The sequence below is a fragment of the Chinchilla lanigera genome, unplaced genomic scaffold (assembly GCF_000276665.1).
Source record: "Chinchilla lanigera isolate Chin_1 unplaced genomic scaffold, ChiLan1.0 scaffold00003, whole genome shotgun sequence".
Classification (NCBI taxonomy): domain Eukaryota; kingdom Metazoa; phylum Chordata; class Mammalia; order Rodentia; family Chinchillidae; genus Chinchilla; species Chinchilla lanigera.
This window is the reverse complement of record NW_004955404.1, coordinates 10286961-10304817: the sequence shown is the minus strand read 5'-3', so window position 1 is coordinate 10304817 and position 17857 is coordinate 10286961. Positions and strand designations below refer to the sequence as shown.

The 17857-nt window shown below is 45.9% G+C and overlaps 1 protein-coding gene across 11 annotated transcripts in view; it reads right to left on the bottom strand.

Moving 5' to 3' along the window:
• Ggact (gamma-glutamylamine cyclotransferase) overlaps positions 1 to 17857 on the bottom strand; it is a 36519-nt gene that overhangs the window by 11714 nt on the left and 6948 nt on the right. For 2 of the 11 annotated variants that reach the window (XM_005374045.2, XM_005374044.2), the window contains exon 1: positions 8351 to 8458. The exons of 7 other annotated variants lie outside the window; for them this stretch is intronic. The gene's annotated coding sequence lies outside the window, so the exon portion shown is untranslated. Of the gene's footprint in view, positions 1 to 3102; positions 3237 to 8350; positions 8460 to 17857 lie in introns of those variants that run through there. 2 more of the 11 variants (XM_005374050.2, XM_005374048.2) reach the window with 2 other exon arrangements.

Here is a 17857-nt window from a genome sequence, read left to right as displayed (position 1 = left end):
AAAATGACCACCAAACATGAACAGAAGATGTCAAAACACCTGGGACCACACACCCTACGAAAGGAGCCATGAACACACTGTAGAGATGCAGCCCTCTTAGCCTGACCCGCCCATCCATCAAGTGCACCCCAGCATAGTGTCACCCTAACCCCGGGCCTGCTGCTGGCGGCACTGCCCGCCCCGGCCCCATGGCTTACTGCTCAGGACCAGGATATCAGGGCCTTACGGGAACTCCAAACCCAACAGGCTGCTGGGAACCAGCAAGTGAGTGGCACCAAGGTGCCCTGGCCACTGTGCCAGCAGCAGTCAGCGGTCAGGCTTTGGAAATCGGGATGCAGTTCTTTTGGTAGCAAGGTCAGGATTATCTTTTGCTAGGAATATTATTAAAACTGGTTTAAATCCTCTGAAAAAACACTGACTACCTGGAAGTAATCAGGTAGGCAAGAGGCATCAGATAAAAGAAAGCAGACCTGGCAAAGCTAACTGCCCACACTGAGGCACCAAAGTTGAGACATCACCCCAACATACATACGTGCATACACACCATTCTTTTCTAAGCATTATGAAAATAAGCCTTTTAAAAATAAAAGCATAGAACTCAAAATTAAATCTGATGGGGTTTTTGACTAATTACCATCCCCAAGGCATTCAGGTTTTTTTCAGAGCTTGTATAATTACCCAAGTTAAATTCAATTAAAACAGCTGAGGGATGAGTTAAAACTCTGAATTCCAATAAGGGAGCCAGGGAGGAAATGAGGGCACATTGCAGAGCATGCTTTTAAATACTGTATCAAGGGCACCCATCCCTCGCTGTCCTGTGTTCCAGCCCGAAGCTGCTCACTGCTGCGTGAATCCTGGGTCTAAAACTTCCAGAAAAGGCACTGAGCTGGACTGGGGCTGCTGAGGAAACCAGACACACAGAGCTCACTGCATCTGGCCCTGCTACATACTGCACCCCCACTAACAGTGGACGAGTACGTGGCAGGGCCTGTGGCAGCTGAGCCAGCCCGCACTCAGGACCCACAACTCCACTGACAGGAAACGCCCAAAACCCGACACAAGTGTGGCCATGGACTCCCCGGACCTGCGTAAGGATACGCCAGCCAGCACCATTTATGACAGCCCAGGACAAGCCGGCACCCAGATGTCCACTGACAGCTGAGTGAGCGCCATCCCCTGGGCACCCAACACACAGCAGTGACTGCGGGCGGCACCGACCGTCTCACCTCACAACGCAGGACAGGACAAGCTTGGCTGCTGGACTTCAGAACAGTGGGTGCCACCCAGAGGAAAGGAAAGATGGAGACGGGGCAAGGGCTCCGAGTGGGGAGCAGGTAATGCGGCATGTTCCAAAAACCCATGGAGTGCTTGGGTTTGTACGCTTCTTCTAATGTACATAACACTTTTGTAAAATGGACATTCAAGTCTAAACACACATACAGACACAGCACGGCAGACTGTGGGACGAGCCAGGGATACAGACGACGTGCAAAGTAAGGGAGCGCCTGTCGGGGGGCCCGGTCTCAAGATGGCCAGGTGCCACCCCTGGGCCACACTTGTCTGACCTCTGTCATTCCTAAGAGTGAAATGAGATCAACCAGAGGCCAACAGCCAACTCAGAATATGGGGCACTCATGGGAGAAGTAACTGCTTTCTGTGCTCATGGATAAGAAGTGAAAGTCCTGGGATACAGAACACCACGGGGCATGTGTGCACCTGGTCTGGATTCCGATCTGAGCATGCCCAATGTAAAGTGACATTTTGGAGATAAACAGTAGAATCTTTAAGATATATCTGGGAAAAAGATGGTACTAAGGAATCATTTTAACTTCTTTAGGGTTGATAATGGTACTCCAGATTTCTTACAGTGACTGTCCTCTCCTGGAACTCTCATATCAGGGATTCAGTCTTCTCTCTTGTGCTCTTGTTCTCTCTCATCTATTAAAACAGAGAAAGTGGCCAGGTACAGTGGCACAAGCCTGTCCTCCAGGCTACTCAGGGCAATTTAGCAAGACTGTGTCTCAAAGTAAAACATAAAATGAGCTGGGGATCTAGTCAGTGCAAGGTCCTGTTTTAATCCCCGTACTACCAGAAAAAAACAGTCAGCACATTCCAGACATATAGACATCTTTGCCAGACTCAATAATTCTCAATATTTTGCCATACATACGTCATCAATTCCCCCTTTTCTTTGACTTGCTGAAGTATTTTAAAGTAAGTTTCAGGCATTATGACATTACTGTAACTCTAGATATGATCCATATGTATCTCTAAAATGTAGGTATATTTTCGTAGAAATTTGGAGTACCAAAAAAAAAAAAAAATTGGAGTACCGTTATCAACCCTAAAAAAGTTAAAATGATTCCTTAGTACCATCTTTTGCCTAGATATATCTTAAAGATTCTACTGTTTATCTCCAAAATGTCATTTTACATTGGGCATGTTCCGATCAGAATCCAGACCAGGTGCACACAGCAAGAGGATGACAAAAGAATAAATGAACAACTTTATATGTACCAAAGCTTAGATGAAATGGAAAAATTTCTTGAAAGGCCCCGAGTACCAAAGCCCACTCTGAAGGAACAGATAACATGAATAGCCCTGTATCTACTTGTCTTACTGCTCCCATTGCTGAGACAAAAATACCCAACACCCATAAGTTAACAAAGGAAAGGTTTATTTTGGTTCACAGTTTGTAGAGGTTTCAGTTCAGAGTTGGCTGGTTCCAAGGCTGGGTGGCATGGCAGAGGGGCATCCCAGAGGAGAAACATTTGGTGGTGGACAGAAGGCAGAAGGCAGCAACGAGTGAAGTAGCAAAGAAGCAGCAGCAGCAGCAGCCTGCTCCTCCCTTTTATCCCTTCCAGGCTACCCACCCTTTGGGTGATGCCACTCCACACCCAGAGTGGGCCTTTCCATTATCCATACCTACAATTAAGACAAACCAATCAGTGAACTAATTTAGTAATCACACACCCTTGATCCCAGCATCACACAACCCAGTTCTAGCCACCTCTGTAAAGCCCCATCTATGACCACATGAGGCTATGGGGAACATCTAGATACAAGCCATAACATTCCACCCCTGGCCACCAAAAGACTCACTTGCATCCCTTTATGCATAAGTCCATCTTTAGAGTTGCCAAAGCCCTAACAGCTTCAGCAGTGCTAAAAAGTCCAAGTCCAAAGTCTTCTCTGAGATTTAAGGCAAACTTTTTTTTTCAATTTTTTGAGACAGGGTCTAGCTTTGTAATTCAGGTTAGCCTTGAATTCACTGTGTAGCTCAGGCTAGCCCTGAACTCATGGCAATCCTTCTGGCTCAGACTCTTGAGTACTGGGATTACATGCATGTACCACCACACCCAGTTTAAGGCAAACTTTTAACTACAAGCCTCTGTATAAATGAAAAGAAAGTTAAACATTTCCAACATATAATGGCACAAGTTAAACATTACCATTCCAAAAGGTACAAATAGGAGGAACTGAAACAAGACCAAAGCAAGTGCAAAATCCAGCAGGGCAAACATTAAGTCCCATTGTTCCATATCCATCTGGAGCAATCTGTGGCAATCTGTGGCAAGATGTAAAATCCAAAGGGCTTACGTGACTTTGTCCCTGTACCACTGCCAGTAATTGTAGATCTTACGGCTTCTTTTTTGCACTGGCTTTGGTCACTCTCTGCAGCTGTTCCAGATGATCCATGTTCCTGGCTTTTCCAAACATCTGGGGTCTCCATTGCACCTTCAGCTTCACACTCACAGGTTCATACTTTGTCTCTCAGGAGCAAACTGCCTGGCCTCCCAGGCCTCCTGAAATCTGGATGGAGGCCTTCCTGACCCCACAACTCTTGCATTTTGCACACACCTAAAATCAACACCACATGGATGACACCAGGATCTACCACTAGCTGGAGCAGCAGGCTTCCTTCTCTCTTGTCTGGAGGGGTCAAGTGCCTGGATTGCTGAGCACTATGAACCAAATTCAGAGCAATAAATTCTCTAGGTCACTGTCATTCTGGAAAATGGTGCTATGGGGCTCTCTTCTCAAAGCAAAGTCTTTCACCTTTACAACTCTGAGGCTACAAAGGCTGGAGTCCTGCTGGTTCTTTTGATGCCCTCCGGCCATCTTTTCTATTGTCCTGTTCCTTTTCAGCAACCAGGCTTTCCTCTGCTCCATTTTTGCAGTCTGCAACTTTACTGGAGCTTTCTTTTTTGGCCAAACTCAGAACATTTTAAATCATTCTGCTGGATCCTTTGCTCTTCATTCTCAACACAGATCTGGCTAAAAATCCTAACAGGAACCATGCTACTGCCTCAACATTAGGCTGCCTTGAAATTTCTGCTACAAGATTAATTTGTCTGTCACCTTTAATCTCAGTCTTAGGCAAGGTCTCTGGACATAAAAATGCAGACAAACTTTCTGCCAAAACATAGTACACATGGTTTGGTTTGGAGTCCAACAACCAATGCAGTCCTTCACAGTAGAAACTTCCTGACTTTGGTCTTTACCTTCTGCATTTCTATCAGCATTCTGGGCTTCTAAGGTCTGACCAGAATCTACCATCAAGTATGGCTTACAGGATTCCAGGACTGCTGCTTCAGACAGCATCTCCAAATCTTTCCAAACTCTTCCCATAAGCCAGTTCCAAAGGCTCTTAAGCCACATGGTCAGGTAAAATCACAGCAATGACCCCACTTCCCTGGTATAAAAATCTGTCTTAATTCCCTTTCTCATTGCAGAGGCAAATTACCTGACACCACCCAAATTTAAAGGAGGAAAAGTTTATCGTAGCTCACAATTTGTAGAGGTTTCAGTCCATACTGGCTGGCTGCAAGACCTTGTGGCATGGCAGACGGGCATCACAGAGGAAAACTAGTTCATGGCAGGCAAAAGGCAGCAAGCAGCAAAGTGATGAAGCAGCAGCAAATGCTGACAGAAGCCCTCTTTCTGTCCCTTATATTCTATCCAGGCTACATGCTCTCAAGGCCAGTAGAACTCATACCTAGGGTGGACTTTCCCATTATCCACACCCAGAACAATATCAAACTGATAGGAGACTAATTTAGTAATCATACACCTTTGATCCTTGCATCACACATTCTAGATCCAGCCACCTCTGAAAAGCCCCATCTGATCACTTTTGGGAAGCCATCTAGACACAAGCCATAACACTACTCATCTGCTTTCACTCAGAGCTTAAAACCCTTACATAGATTCAACTGGCTTCATTGGTGAACTCTACCAAACATTGAAGAGGAAATAATACCAGTATTAAACAAATCTTTCTGGGAATGAGAAGAGGAAGAGCACTCTCAATTCCACTTATGAGGCCAATATTATCCTGGTACCAAACCAAATAAACACACTGATAGAAAATTACAGACCCCAATCAATAATAAATATGAGTGCAAGTCTTGAACAAATATTAGCAAAGCAAATTCATCAATCTATAAAAAAAGATAATATATTGGTACTAAGAAATGGTTCCTTCAAGAAATGTAAGGTAGGTCATATTTAAAATCAATGACTCACCATAGAAACAGATCAAAGTAGAAGAACACAAAGATTCTAACACGAAGATGATCTCCATAGATAGAAAACAAGGATTTGATGAAATGCAGCAAATTCAGGATAAAAATTCTCAGCAAACTGGGACTGAAAGAGTACTTCCTCAATCTGATAAAGGCATTTACAAAAAACCTACAACTAATGAAAGTCTAAATGGTGAGAAAACATTTTCCTAAAACGAATGTAATTATATACTGTGTTGGTTTGGAGCTTATATGCTGGGGGAACAATATAATACAGGACACATAGTTTATAAGGTTATTTATAATAGTCACCCAAAGAATGATATACAAAAGAGTGCAGGAAATCTGTCCACACATTAAGACCAAGGAATCTCACCTAGGGCCTAGATCTCATGGAAATGTCCTGCATGAGTCCAGCTGAAGACCTAGAGCTTGTAACAATGCCTCCCACAACTCAAACTGGAGGCCCAGAGCCCATAACAATATCTCATGCAGGCCTGTTTCACAGATCTGCACTGACAAGGCCCAAAGGTCAGGGTGGAATCTAGGAAGTCTGTGCCAACAGGATGAAGGATCTGTGCTAGTAGGCTGAGGGATCTACACTGGAGCCAGGAAGCAATGTGCAAAGTAAGAATCAGAGCTCCCCTGAAAGTTACCACTGGCATCCTCAGTAACAGTGAGGTCCCAAGCTCCTCCAATGAAGAAGACAGCTGAGTTCCCATCCGGGAAGCCAACGCAGCAAGCTTCTCCAGGAGATTGGCAGTGCACCATCTTCTCCTCTGGAGCCGGGAAGCAATGCTCAGAGTGAGAACCAGAGCCTCCCTGAAAGTGAACTGAAGCTATTCTCAGTGCCAACAAGGCCCCGAGCTCCTTGGAGGATGAAAACAGCCAAGTTTATCAGGAAAGCCAGCATAACAAGCTCCTCTAAAAGAACCAAGAGCTCCTTACAGCCTCTGCCAGCTCCCAACAGCCTTTCTCAGCTCCCAACAGCCTCTCTTCTTCTCCAGGTCTGCCTCTTATGCTGCTGGCAACAATCCTCAGGTGGGCCTCCCACACCCAGCACCACCCTTACTCAGTTCAGCTGGGGGTTGTAAGTTGACCATCAGTTATCCATTACATTACTCCATTGCCTCTGCTTGGTCAAATTATTAAGTTAAATCTGTGAGGCCCATTTTTCATTTTCTTGAATATCTGCCCTATAAAGACTCATATCCTTATACAGGAAGAGCTCTTCTGCAAGAGAGCACTTGTCCTTGGAATTTCCCTTATTTTCATTCTTGTTCTTATTTTTACTTCTCTTCTAAGTTGTATCTTATTTTCTGAATCCCATATCTTCATTTCCTTGATTTTAAACATTGTACTACTAAGTCAGATCTTATATTAGCTTCCTGAAATTTTTTTAAAACAAAAAAAAATTTATTTTCTTTAGTACCAGGGCCTTTGCACTAAGCCACTGCTCTGCCCTTTTAATTTTTTTTTTTTTTTTCAGACAAGGTCTCATTAAGTCACTAATTTATCCACACAGGGTCAGAAAGTGTAATCTTCCTTCAGCCTCGCAGAGTGCTGAGATTATAGGCAGGTATCACCACCCCCAGCCTTGAAATATGTTTAGTTAACATGTAAACTGTAAAGAGAATTATGTGATGAAAATCATTATCATTTGAAATTTTGAAAAAAATCTAACATTGCTGCTAAAATCATCTATACTGTCTTGTTCCTGGTGCACTATATGTGAATTTTTTTCTTTTTGTAAGTTTTGAGGAATTTCTCTTGCCTATTTTTTGAAATTTCACTGTGCTGTCCACAAACTGGAGAATGCATAAACACACCGAGACACACAAACACAATGAGAATGGATACAGGACAGAAGACAGCAATGGCTGCAGGGCTGGGTGAAGCGGAGAAAACAGTGGGCATAAAGGGGCCAAGGGAAGGTTAAGATGATGGAGCTGTCCTGCCCCTCAATGGTAGTAGCCACTGCTTGAGTAGCTACATTTGTCAGATTCGCCGAACTTGAAAAGAACTGAATTTTACATAGTCAGTGATTGAGTCTACTGTATGTAAATCAACAGAGCTGACTTTCCAAAGTGGGGGAAACTGCCTACCAACACGAGGGTTTGAACAAAGTCCTTTTCTCCACCACATACAGATGCCACAGTGCTCTGTAAGGAGCTGTCAGGTCCTCCTGGCGCAACTTCACCTCCCCTTTCTCCCACTGTGAACACAACAACTTTTGAAGTTCTTTTTTAGCTTTTTACCTAGTGGGGCATAACTGCACTGTTTCCAGAGCCGTGTACCCTGAGCCCCAGTCCTGGCCCAGCCAACCCACCTGAGCTGCCCTCTCTCTCCTGCCCTCACTGCCCAGGAGGACCTGAGGGACAGGGGCGCTGGCTTGGACAGCCTGGACTTGGCACACACTGCTGGCTGCGTGACACTTCTTCCATTGTTTCCACCGCTGATCCCTTGGGCTGGGTACTCGCATCACCTGAACCAGAGGTCCCGTGGCTGGCCCGGGCTGTGCTAGACATTCCTGTTTCTTCACATAATCCATCTTTGTCTCCCTTGACTCTCAGCCAAGGTTTTTTTGTGAACGTGTCCCAGGGACACAGTGTCCTAAAGCACAATGGAGTTATTTTCTAGAATCAGGCATATGATCTAATGAGACTGATGTATGTGTGGCAAAGTGGGTCAGAACCTTTGAAATGTAGAGTACCCAACAGCCCAGGCTGCTCCCCTCTCCTTCAGGGCCCGTGGAGGGGTGCTCTTCCATCACAGGGCTGGCGCCCCACTGCCCATGCCCAGAGACTCCCATCGCTCCTTACCCTCTCTGAAGACCTCTGGTTCTGCGCACAAGGTAAGCTCTGGCTATGCTCTAGGTCTTGTTACACATTAGTACTCTGGACACCTCAGCCTCTCAGTTCTGGTATTTTCTGTTGCATTCCTCTTACAGCTTCACTATTAATTATCTACAAAACGCTAATTATCTATGAAACGCCTTGACCTTTGTTTTATATTACCTCTCAGTACAGTGTTCTGATAGGAGCAAAGTCTCCACCTGCCCTGGAGAAGGGCTCCTGCTGCCTGTTCAAGACACACATGGTCAGGGGTGTCCTGCTCTTGCCTTGTGACCCACCCCAGCCGGGTTTTGTCATGAAGGGGTCCTCTGAGACACATGGGCCTTATCACAGCTGGTGCTATTAACACTGCAGTGGTGAGACTTGGAAACGTGCAGTGCAGGCAGAGGGCCCTGTCTGTAACCAGCCAAGTACCACCCTGAGAGAGAAGCCCTCCCAACAGCAAATACTCCCTGGCTCAGAAGGTACCTGCGTAGGTTTGCAATGTTTCCTTCTGTCCACTTCCCAGAGGTGGGGCGGGCACCCCTGAGGATGCACAAGTGCCTGGAACATGCAGGACTGGCAAGTGGAGTTATTTTGGATGAAAGAAGCCAGCAGATAAACATAAATTCTGCTTCTAGTTGCCCCTGAGCTCCCTACTCAGAGAAGCCAGTGCACACAGAGCGGTGGGGCCCGGGCTTTGCAGGGCATGTGCAGAGAAGCAGTCGCAAGGACTGGACTGGCAGTGCCCTTGGCCACCCTCGCTTAGCATCGCCGGGCTTTTTGTGGCTCTGAGGTGGGACGGAAACCCTCACCTTGCCAGCCTCCAGGTCAGGTGACTGAGGGAGGCAGAAGTCATCGGGGGAGCCTGGCTACTGCCCGTATGGGCCTCCACAGCGTCTCTAGGCGTCCTGTCCAGCTCAGTCCAGCCGCAGCCATGTCTCCTTTTCCTGCGCTTGTGAGTAAGCTTCAGTTTTACACAGGAAAACACTGCTTTCCTGGCAAAGCACCATCCTTTCTGAACCTGGTGTAATAATCCTCACCAGCTCTTACATAGCACTAAATGACTCTACACCATACACCAGTGACTCTCTGCTGGCCCTGTGGAGCTTTGCCTGGGGGGGCACACTGAGAGCTAGGGGCCCTGCCTGACTGAGGCAGCCACAGGCAGCAGTGTGAGGACCTGCACTCAGAGATCTGCACATGGCCACAGGTGGAGATGCAAAGAGGACTCTGAGCAGAGGAGTGAGGCCAGATTCACTGTGCTGGACAAGGGAGCCTGCGCTCACCAGCTCGGCCCGGAGCTCAAGGTCTCCTACGTGGACCCAGTTATCCTCCAAGGGAGAAGCAGTCAAGACACCTGCAAACTGCAAATAGTTCCAGTCCTACTTGTACATTCTGCACAGGAAGAGATGGGCGACAGTAACTAAAAACAAAATATTAACAATACAATCCAAGAAAAGCTATGTTGACGTGGTCTCTTGAAACATCTTACCATATTTTTACCTTTCCACTTAATAGAAACTCTTTATAGTTTCTCACTGGCATATCTGAAATGCCAACATCACAATTCTTGCCCTCTGGGCCCCTTATTAGGTAAATTAAGGGTTACCTGAACACAGCCCTGTGACACCCTAACAGTGATCTATTAACTACAGCAGCTGCTAAATGAGTAACAAGCGTGGACATCCTGGAGGAAAGGCAGGGTTCATCACACCACTCATAAAAATGCACATTTTATCGCTTCTCGGCTTTTTGGCTAAGATCAAGTGTAATAATGCACATTTAAAACTCAGGGTTCATTTCTGGAATTTTCCATTTAATATTTTAAGACCTAGGTTGACTACTGGTAACTGAAGCCACAGAAAGTGGAATGATAGGTAAAGGGGTTACTGTGAATTGCCCAGGATAAGTTCTCTATGGTGGACAATGGTAGGTAAATGGAATTCTAAAACATGACCCACAGTTATGGGCCCAACTGAGTTACCCCAAAATTCATAGGTTGAAGTTCTAACTCCCGGTACCTCAGAATGTAAATGCACTTGGAGACAGGGTATTTTAAAAAGGGATTAAATTAAAAGGAGATCTTCAGGGTGGGCCTCAATCCAGTGTGACCAGGGTTCTCACACAGGGAGGAAATTTGGACACCAGGCACATAGGAAAGACCATGAAAAGACATGGGAAGATGACAGCCACCTGTACGCCAAGAACAGAGGCCTTGGAAGAAATCAACTGTGCCAACCCTTATGATCTTGGGACTCCCAGCCTCTAGACAGTGAGCAACTCTGCTGTTCCAGCCACCCAATCTGGGACTTTGCTATGGCAGCTCTAGAACACTAGCGCGGTGACCATGGGATGGCCTGGAAAACACTGTTCTAAGTAGGTCACAGGTCACATGTTACAGGGTTCCAGTGATAAACACCCAGAACAGAAAGGAGTGCCGGGGGCTGAAGGGTAGAACAAATAGGGTGTGACTACTCTGTGGGTGGGGTTCTCTCTGAGGATGAAAGTATATTCTGGAACTAGACAGGAAGTGGAGGCCAAACAAAACTGTGAATGTACTCAGTATCACTGAGCTCATTTTTAAATGATTTTCTGTTACATGAATTTCACCTCAGTAAGAAAACTCTAAAAATAAATAAATCTTTAAAAGGATACAAATAAAATGTGCTATTTGAATATGATATACTGACAGTCCAAGTGAAGGTGTCTGTCCAGTGTGTCATGGAAAACAAGAAAGGAAGGCAGGAATTTTGCTCCCCTGGGACAGATCTTCCAATCTGACCCCTGGGGGGCGGGGGGAGAGGTCCTAAGGTGGGAAAGGGCAGCCTTCCAGACCCCTAGCTACTGGGAGCCAGGGCACAATCTCTGGGGACAAGAACAGGCAGAGGGAGGCCTGGGGCTTAGGTCAGGAATTTCAATTCAGGAACTAATTCCCAAATTCAGGATTTAAAATACTGTGTTTAAAATAAAATACATGGTGCTGGGGATTTAGCTCAGTGGCACAGCACCTGCCTGCAAGTGCAAGGTCGTGAGTTCGATCCCCGGTACCGGAAAAAAAAACCAAAAAAATAAAATAAAATACAGTATTTTAAAAAGATAACTCTGGTGATTAACCTTTCAGAAAACCATTGATTGTGGGAGGGTGTGTTCAGTTTATGCCGATGCTTCTGAATGACCACTTTTGTATTAACTAGGATTCATGCTTTGTATACCCAAAAGCAGGTAAGGCACACTGATTCACTTTCCTAGGATTTTCCAGGAAAGACTTCTTTGGTGTGTGCGCGTGTAACTTTGGCATTGGATTCTAGGCCTTTGCCCTGAGCTACATCCCCAGGCCTTTTAATTTTTTTTGAATTTTGAGATGGGGTCTTGCTAAGTCACCCAGTTCAAGTTGCCCAGGCTGGGCTCAGACTTTCAATCCTGCTGCCCCAGCCTCCCGGAGTGCTGAGTCACAGGCATGCACCACGCCTGCCTTTAAACTGCACCTATGTGCAAAGTTCAATAAACCAGAAAAGCAAAGTTTTTTCAAAGATTGAGATTTAACATTTGTACAAATCTGTATCTTTCAAAGAAAAAATGCTTCAAGTGTCCCAAGCTATACAAAACACATAAAAATAAATGCAAAACAATCAGATTAATAGGTCGCCATTTCCTAGGTTAGTACACATTAGTCCTTTCAATTTGCTGTCATTTTATGTAACAAAGCAATAATGCTGAGGACACATTTTAAGAAGATTACGTTTTTACTCTTCTGATTCAAGGTCAGCTGCTGAAGTGTAAATATTAAGCCACAAGGATGACCATTTAAAAGCATCAAATATATTACATTTTTTACTTTCAACAGCTGGTGTCACCATCCTAATAAAGGACACATCTCCGAGCACCTGAGCTGGTGTCCAGTGACAGCTGGGTCATCGGGGGAAAGGGGTATAGGGGTGCAGGCCGCACCTTCTAGAAGCAGAGTCCTAACCACACCCTAGGCAGCTGTTCTTGGCAACACACATTTGTTATGTTTGTTCCTAATTCTGAATATAATGCTGCAAGGAGAAGACAGGAGCAAGAGAAATCTGCACTACTTTCTCTCTCTACAATATTTCGCAGGTGGTAGCCTGCTGGCCTCCCGCCCCCAATTTTGTGACCCTGCTGCCTGTTGTATGCATTGTTCTACTCCCCAAATTCAGCTACTCTTGTTCACATGGTCTTGGTGATTACAGGCCTAAAATTAAAAATCCAAAATCTCAATGCAAGCTTCATTCTTTAAAGTAATTTGTGTTCAAATTGGAGTTCGAAAGAGGTTTCAGAAAGAAAGAGATACTGTAGTCCTTCAGACATGATGCTCAAAGACCAGGGCACGGACTCGAAGGAGGGACTAGCCAGAATTTTAACGGCTAGTCCAGTAACTTCCCCACCAACATTCACAGTTTTCATTTGTGTGCTTAACTACTGGCAGTCAAGGCAGAGCTTACAAAGATGATGGCCCTGCTGTTTCACAACTGATTTGTTTTGAAACGTAGCTACTCGTATCCACACAGCAAGGGGATCCTCAAACCCTCTCTGCAGAAGGTGGCTTCTAAGCACTGAAATCCATGAACCGGTTCTCAAAATAATTGGTAATGATAAAGGGGTCCGTGGTCCGTGCTTTTTAAACTGTAGTCTTGTCACGAGAAGACTCTGAAATGACGCCGACCTGTGGGGCATGCGCACCGCCTGGTGTCCTTCACACCCCAACCCCGTGGGCTGCTCCAGAGGCCTGCTGCACAGACACAGTTAATTCCACCTTGGTGACCATCTCCGTAGCATGCTTCCGCTGCACCTCACGGCGGCCAGGGGTCTCTCCAGGACTGGTACAAGACCATGCTTCCACCTGTTCCTGGCGCTGGGGTTCTGGTGGGCAGCCACTCAGACGACGCTGGCAAGCCCGGCCCTGCATTCCTGTCCTCAGACAGTTCCTGCCCCTGCAGAGCTTAGCCTAGATTTAGGGACTCACTTCAAACAAATAATACACAGGAAGTGATAGGATGTTACTTCTGAGGTTAGGTTATAAAAAGACCAAGGTTTCTCTTGCAAGCGCTCCTTTGCTTTCTCTCTGAGATCCCTAGCTCTGAGGGAGCCTGCTGCCATCTGGTGGCCTCTCTATGGAGATGCCCATGTGGAGAGAAACTGAGGTCTCTACCCACAGCTCAAATGGGCCCCAGGGCTGTTAACGGTCACATGGGTTCAGAGCTACCCACAGGCAAGCCTGGAGATGACCACAGCTTGGCCAGTACCCTGAGTACAGCTGTGAAAGGCTAGGGCAGAGCCATCAGCTAAGAAGCTCTCAAATCCTGACCCACAGAATTGTGGGTAAGGTTGGCTGTTCACAGCCTCTAATCCTGGGAGCACTTTGTTGCTTAGCAGAAGACAACAAATTCAGGAAGGCTGGGTCTAAATTTCCCCGTGCGAGTCACAAAGGCCAGTCACATGTCAGCCCATCCTCTCTCTGGCACATCAGAGCCATGCTTCTCACTGTTCTGCGGCATCATCTATCCATTTTGCTCACAAGGTTACTGCTTTCCTTAGAACCCTCTGCTCTTCCTTCCTCTACATCCTGCATGGTAAAATCCTCCTAGTCTTCCAGGGTTTCCAGCTCACCTCAAATTGTCTTGCTGAATCCCCCGCTCCCAGAATAGTGCACTCTTCTGCCCCTTGTTGGGTACCCGTGGTCCGTCTCCCCAGGGGGCAGAGGGCCTGGGCACCAGTCACTTGTGTTCAACTGTCAACCCCAGGACCTGTGATGAGTAGGCTCTAAAGGTCCACCCAGAAAGGAGCCATTTGCAAGCTACCAGCCTGAAGGCCTCCGCCCTGAACATGTTAATGTCCACTTTCATCAGGGCGCTGCTCACTAACAACACGATGGGCCTGACATCGGGCGGCAAGCTGTGTTCCTGCACCTCTGCTCCGGCCCAGTTTGATTTTGTCTGATGTTGCCCCCAGTTAGAGTCAGGCTGCACACTCCTACTCCATCACACGGCGCCTTGTTTCCATCTGTTCTGTTACTGACGTTCGCTCTAATCATTCCACGGTGGCCTGGCAGCGATGGTGAACTGTCTTTCCCCCCTTATAGCTGCTGATACTTGGTGAGGAAGTCCTTCAAAACTACGCACATACCTCAGTCATCACACTTGCCTCTGGTTCATTTCCTCATTTCTATCTGGAAGGACCTATGGTTTTCTGTTCTATCCAATGCTATCATCACTTCTTTCGATGCTCAGATTGTCTCAGTTTTGACAGGTGGCCCTCATTCTGGCACTTCTCTTGCTTTTTGCCTCAAGATGCTCTAGCTTACCTTAGATTTTCATGTCCCACCCCTGGGATCAGCTGTTCTCCCAGAAGCCTTTGTTCCTCTCAGTGGAAAATGGTACCACGATCTGGTGTAAGGTGTGCTCACTGCCACTGAGTTATGTCTAATCTTCCCCACTCCCTCAAAGAAATACACGCTGTATCAAAATTATACATATACATGTTTACATCTATAATTACATCTGCAATGTAGTACTGAGAACTAGGAGTTTACACCAATATACTAAACTTAATCCACATTACAGGACTCATTCATTTGCTACATTTCTATGTCCATAATTCTGTTTGGCAGTAGGAAGCTCATTCGCTTTACTGCAGTTAACTCACCTGATTGATCTTTCTACTGTGACCCATTTCCAACCACAGCACCCTCTAAGTTCCCTTCTCAGACTCTGCGTCTCCACAAAAGGATGATTCTCCTGCAAAGAGGGGCTACTCACTTGGCTCAGGCTCTGACTCCCCAGGTCAGGTTCCAGAGAAGAGCTGTGGACTTTCTGCCTTTGTGAGAGGAGCTACAAAGCCTCCCTGCACGGGCGCATGTATAAGGGGTGGGAGGGTCTGTGGTCACTTGTGCACACACATCAAGCTCCTTCTTGTTTCCCTGCTACCTATTCTCAAGGTTTCCTCATAGAGAAAGTGGCTGCTGAGATTCCAGCCACACTGTCACATTCAAAGCAGCAAGAAAAGGAGGATGAGGAACCAGGGCCCAGGGTTCAGTCAAAGTAGGCTCCTTCCAGCACCTCCCTGGATCCTGCACTTACACACAAGAGTCTTTGAATAAAGTGCATCAGAACGAAGAGAGAACGGATACCTGGTGGCAATTACTGCTGTCAGCCTCTCCCACGTCTTATGATAACTGGCCACCATTCTGTGCCCAAGGGTTCCTGAAGACCTCAATAACTCTCCAGAAGCAGTCTGCATCCTTGCCCATTTCTGGGTTTTGGAAGCCCCAAAAAAGGTGACTCTGAGGTCCTGGGAACTCTTAGAGAGTCTTAAATGGATCTCAGGCAATGCATTGCTACTTCTCTGTTCAACTATGCATGTGAGAAAATGCTGCAGTGGACCCCCTAGAGCTTGCTGAGCCTCAAAGGACCCCACCTAGCTCCTGCTGGGACAGTTTGCAGCCTTCACCTGTGTGAGAACCCAGTGCCAGAGCAGCTCCAAGCTCCAGCCCCAAACACTGTGCTGTTAAAGAGAAAAGGTGCAAAGCACAGTGACAGCAGTCCCAGCTCCCTGCCAACCCAAAGGGAAGGGAGGAGGAAAGGGAAAAAAATAACAGTGGAAAGTGAGCTCAGAGATCAGCACATAAAAACCACCCTGTGGAAGTGGGGAGATTTATTCTGCCAAACCCTCAGCAGCCTTGGCAATATGTCTCAGATGAATATGAATCCATCTGAATCAACCCTGTTCTCAGCAAGGACAATGGAAAGGGCGGCCACTAACTCATAGATATTATGGAAGTTTTTCTATTTATAACTGTAACAGCAATGCAATTTCATGATATTCCAACAGCCTGCATGCCACAGCTGTTTGGTGTGATTCCTGGTAGCAGAGCTGCTGCAGTGTAGGCACAAGAACACTTTCAAGATAGATGGGCCTCACTCCACAGGCAGGTGAGCCTTGCACCTTTTCTGCTGGGTGCTCGTGTTTGAGGCATTTTCTCTCTCTGAACTTGATCACAGCACTGAAACATGGGGCAAACAAAGCCTTCTTCAAACTCTGCCATATTGAGGTAATGGGTAGCAAATTCTGGCCCACAGGTGAGACAAATGACTGTTAGTAGCCTTCTGAGAGAAGGGAAATCACACAATGATAGGACTAAATCATACAATGCATCATGGACCTAATAGTACCTGGCATATGACTATGCCCCACAAATGTTAATCCCTTTTATCTTACTCATCCATATAAAAATCCAAATGCTAGTTATCTGGCACCATTCTTTAATGAAATTTAGCATTTTTTGTGCAGGAAAATATTTTGTATAAACCTTTTTCTGTACTAATAAAGATGGCACACTAGAAATGACACAGCATCCTCGTTATCCTAGCAGTAGTATTCACAACAGCCAAGGGACAGACGCCACCCAAGGAACTTCCGTCAAACGTGAGCCTCGGGAACATTCTGCTACGTGAAATAAGCCAGATACAAATAGGCAGATATGATGTGACTCCACGTAAGTGAGCTATCTAAACGAGTCAGACTGACAGGGACATAGAAAGGAATGGCAGTTAGCAGGGGCCAGGAGAGGGGAATGAGGAGTTACTCTGCAGAGTTCCAGTTCTGCAATAAGAAACAGTTTTGGAAATGGATAATGGTTATAGTGCTATAATGTCATTTAAAAATGGTTAAACAGTACATTTTATGTTATATGTATTTTTGCACAACTAGAAAATTTAAAAGTTAAAAAAAATATAACCTTTAAGTTTTTCATAATAATGGAAGGTCATCATACTGATTCGTATGGACTATTGCAATGGAATTATGTAGTTTGCTGCTCATAGGTAAAGCCATAGGACACTTCAGGACATATTCTAGAACTTGTTTCTTGAATAAATACCGGGGATTTATTAGAGGACAGCTGCCAAAGGAAAAAACAGAACTTGATTTTTTTTTAAGGTAATGGGAATTAAACCTAGGGCTTTACACATGCTAGGCAAGTGTTCTACCACTGAGCTACAGCCCCAGCCCTTTTAAAAATATATTTACTTACTTACTTACTTATTTATTTATTTAAATTTTGAGACAGGATCTTGTGAAGTTACCCAGGCTATCCTCGAACTTGTTATCCTTCCTCCCTCATGCTCCTGAGTAGCTGGAATTACAAGCATGCCGTTGTGCTCAGCCTTTTACTGTATACTATTTGCTAACACCATCCGCTAACCACAGTATGTTACAACTGGAAGCAACTTTAGAAAACACATGTGAAAGCAGAAGGCAGTGAAAACTTGAAGCGATTTTCCTGAGCTAACACAGACGGCAATCACAAGAAGAAGAGAATGTAAATCCTAGTTCTTAGCTGGCTCTAGGACCCTGGGACAAGGTAGTATAATGGGGCTGAGCTCTCCGGTCCTAGCCTCTGACCTGAAGTGTCTAATATGCCGCCACCAGGGGGCAGCAGGAGTATTATTCTGGCCCAGTGCATTTCCCCCA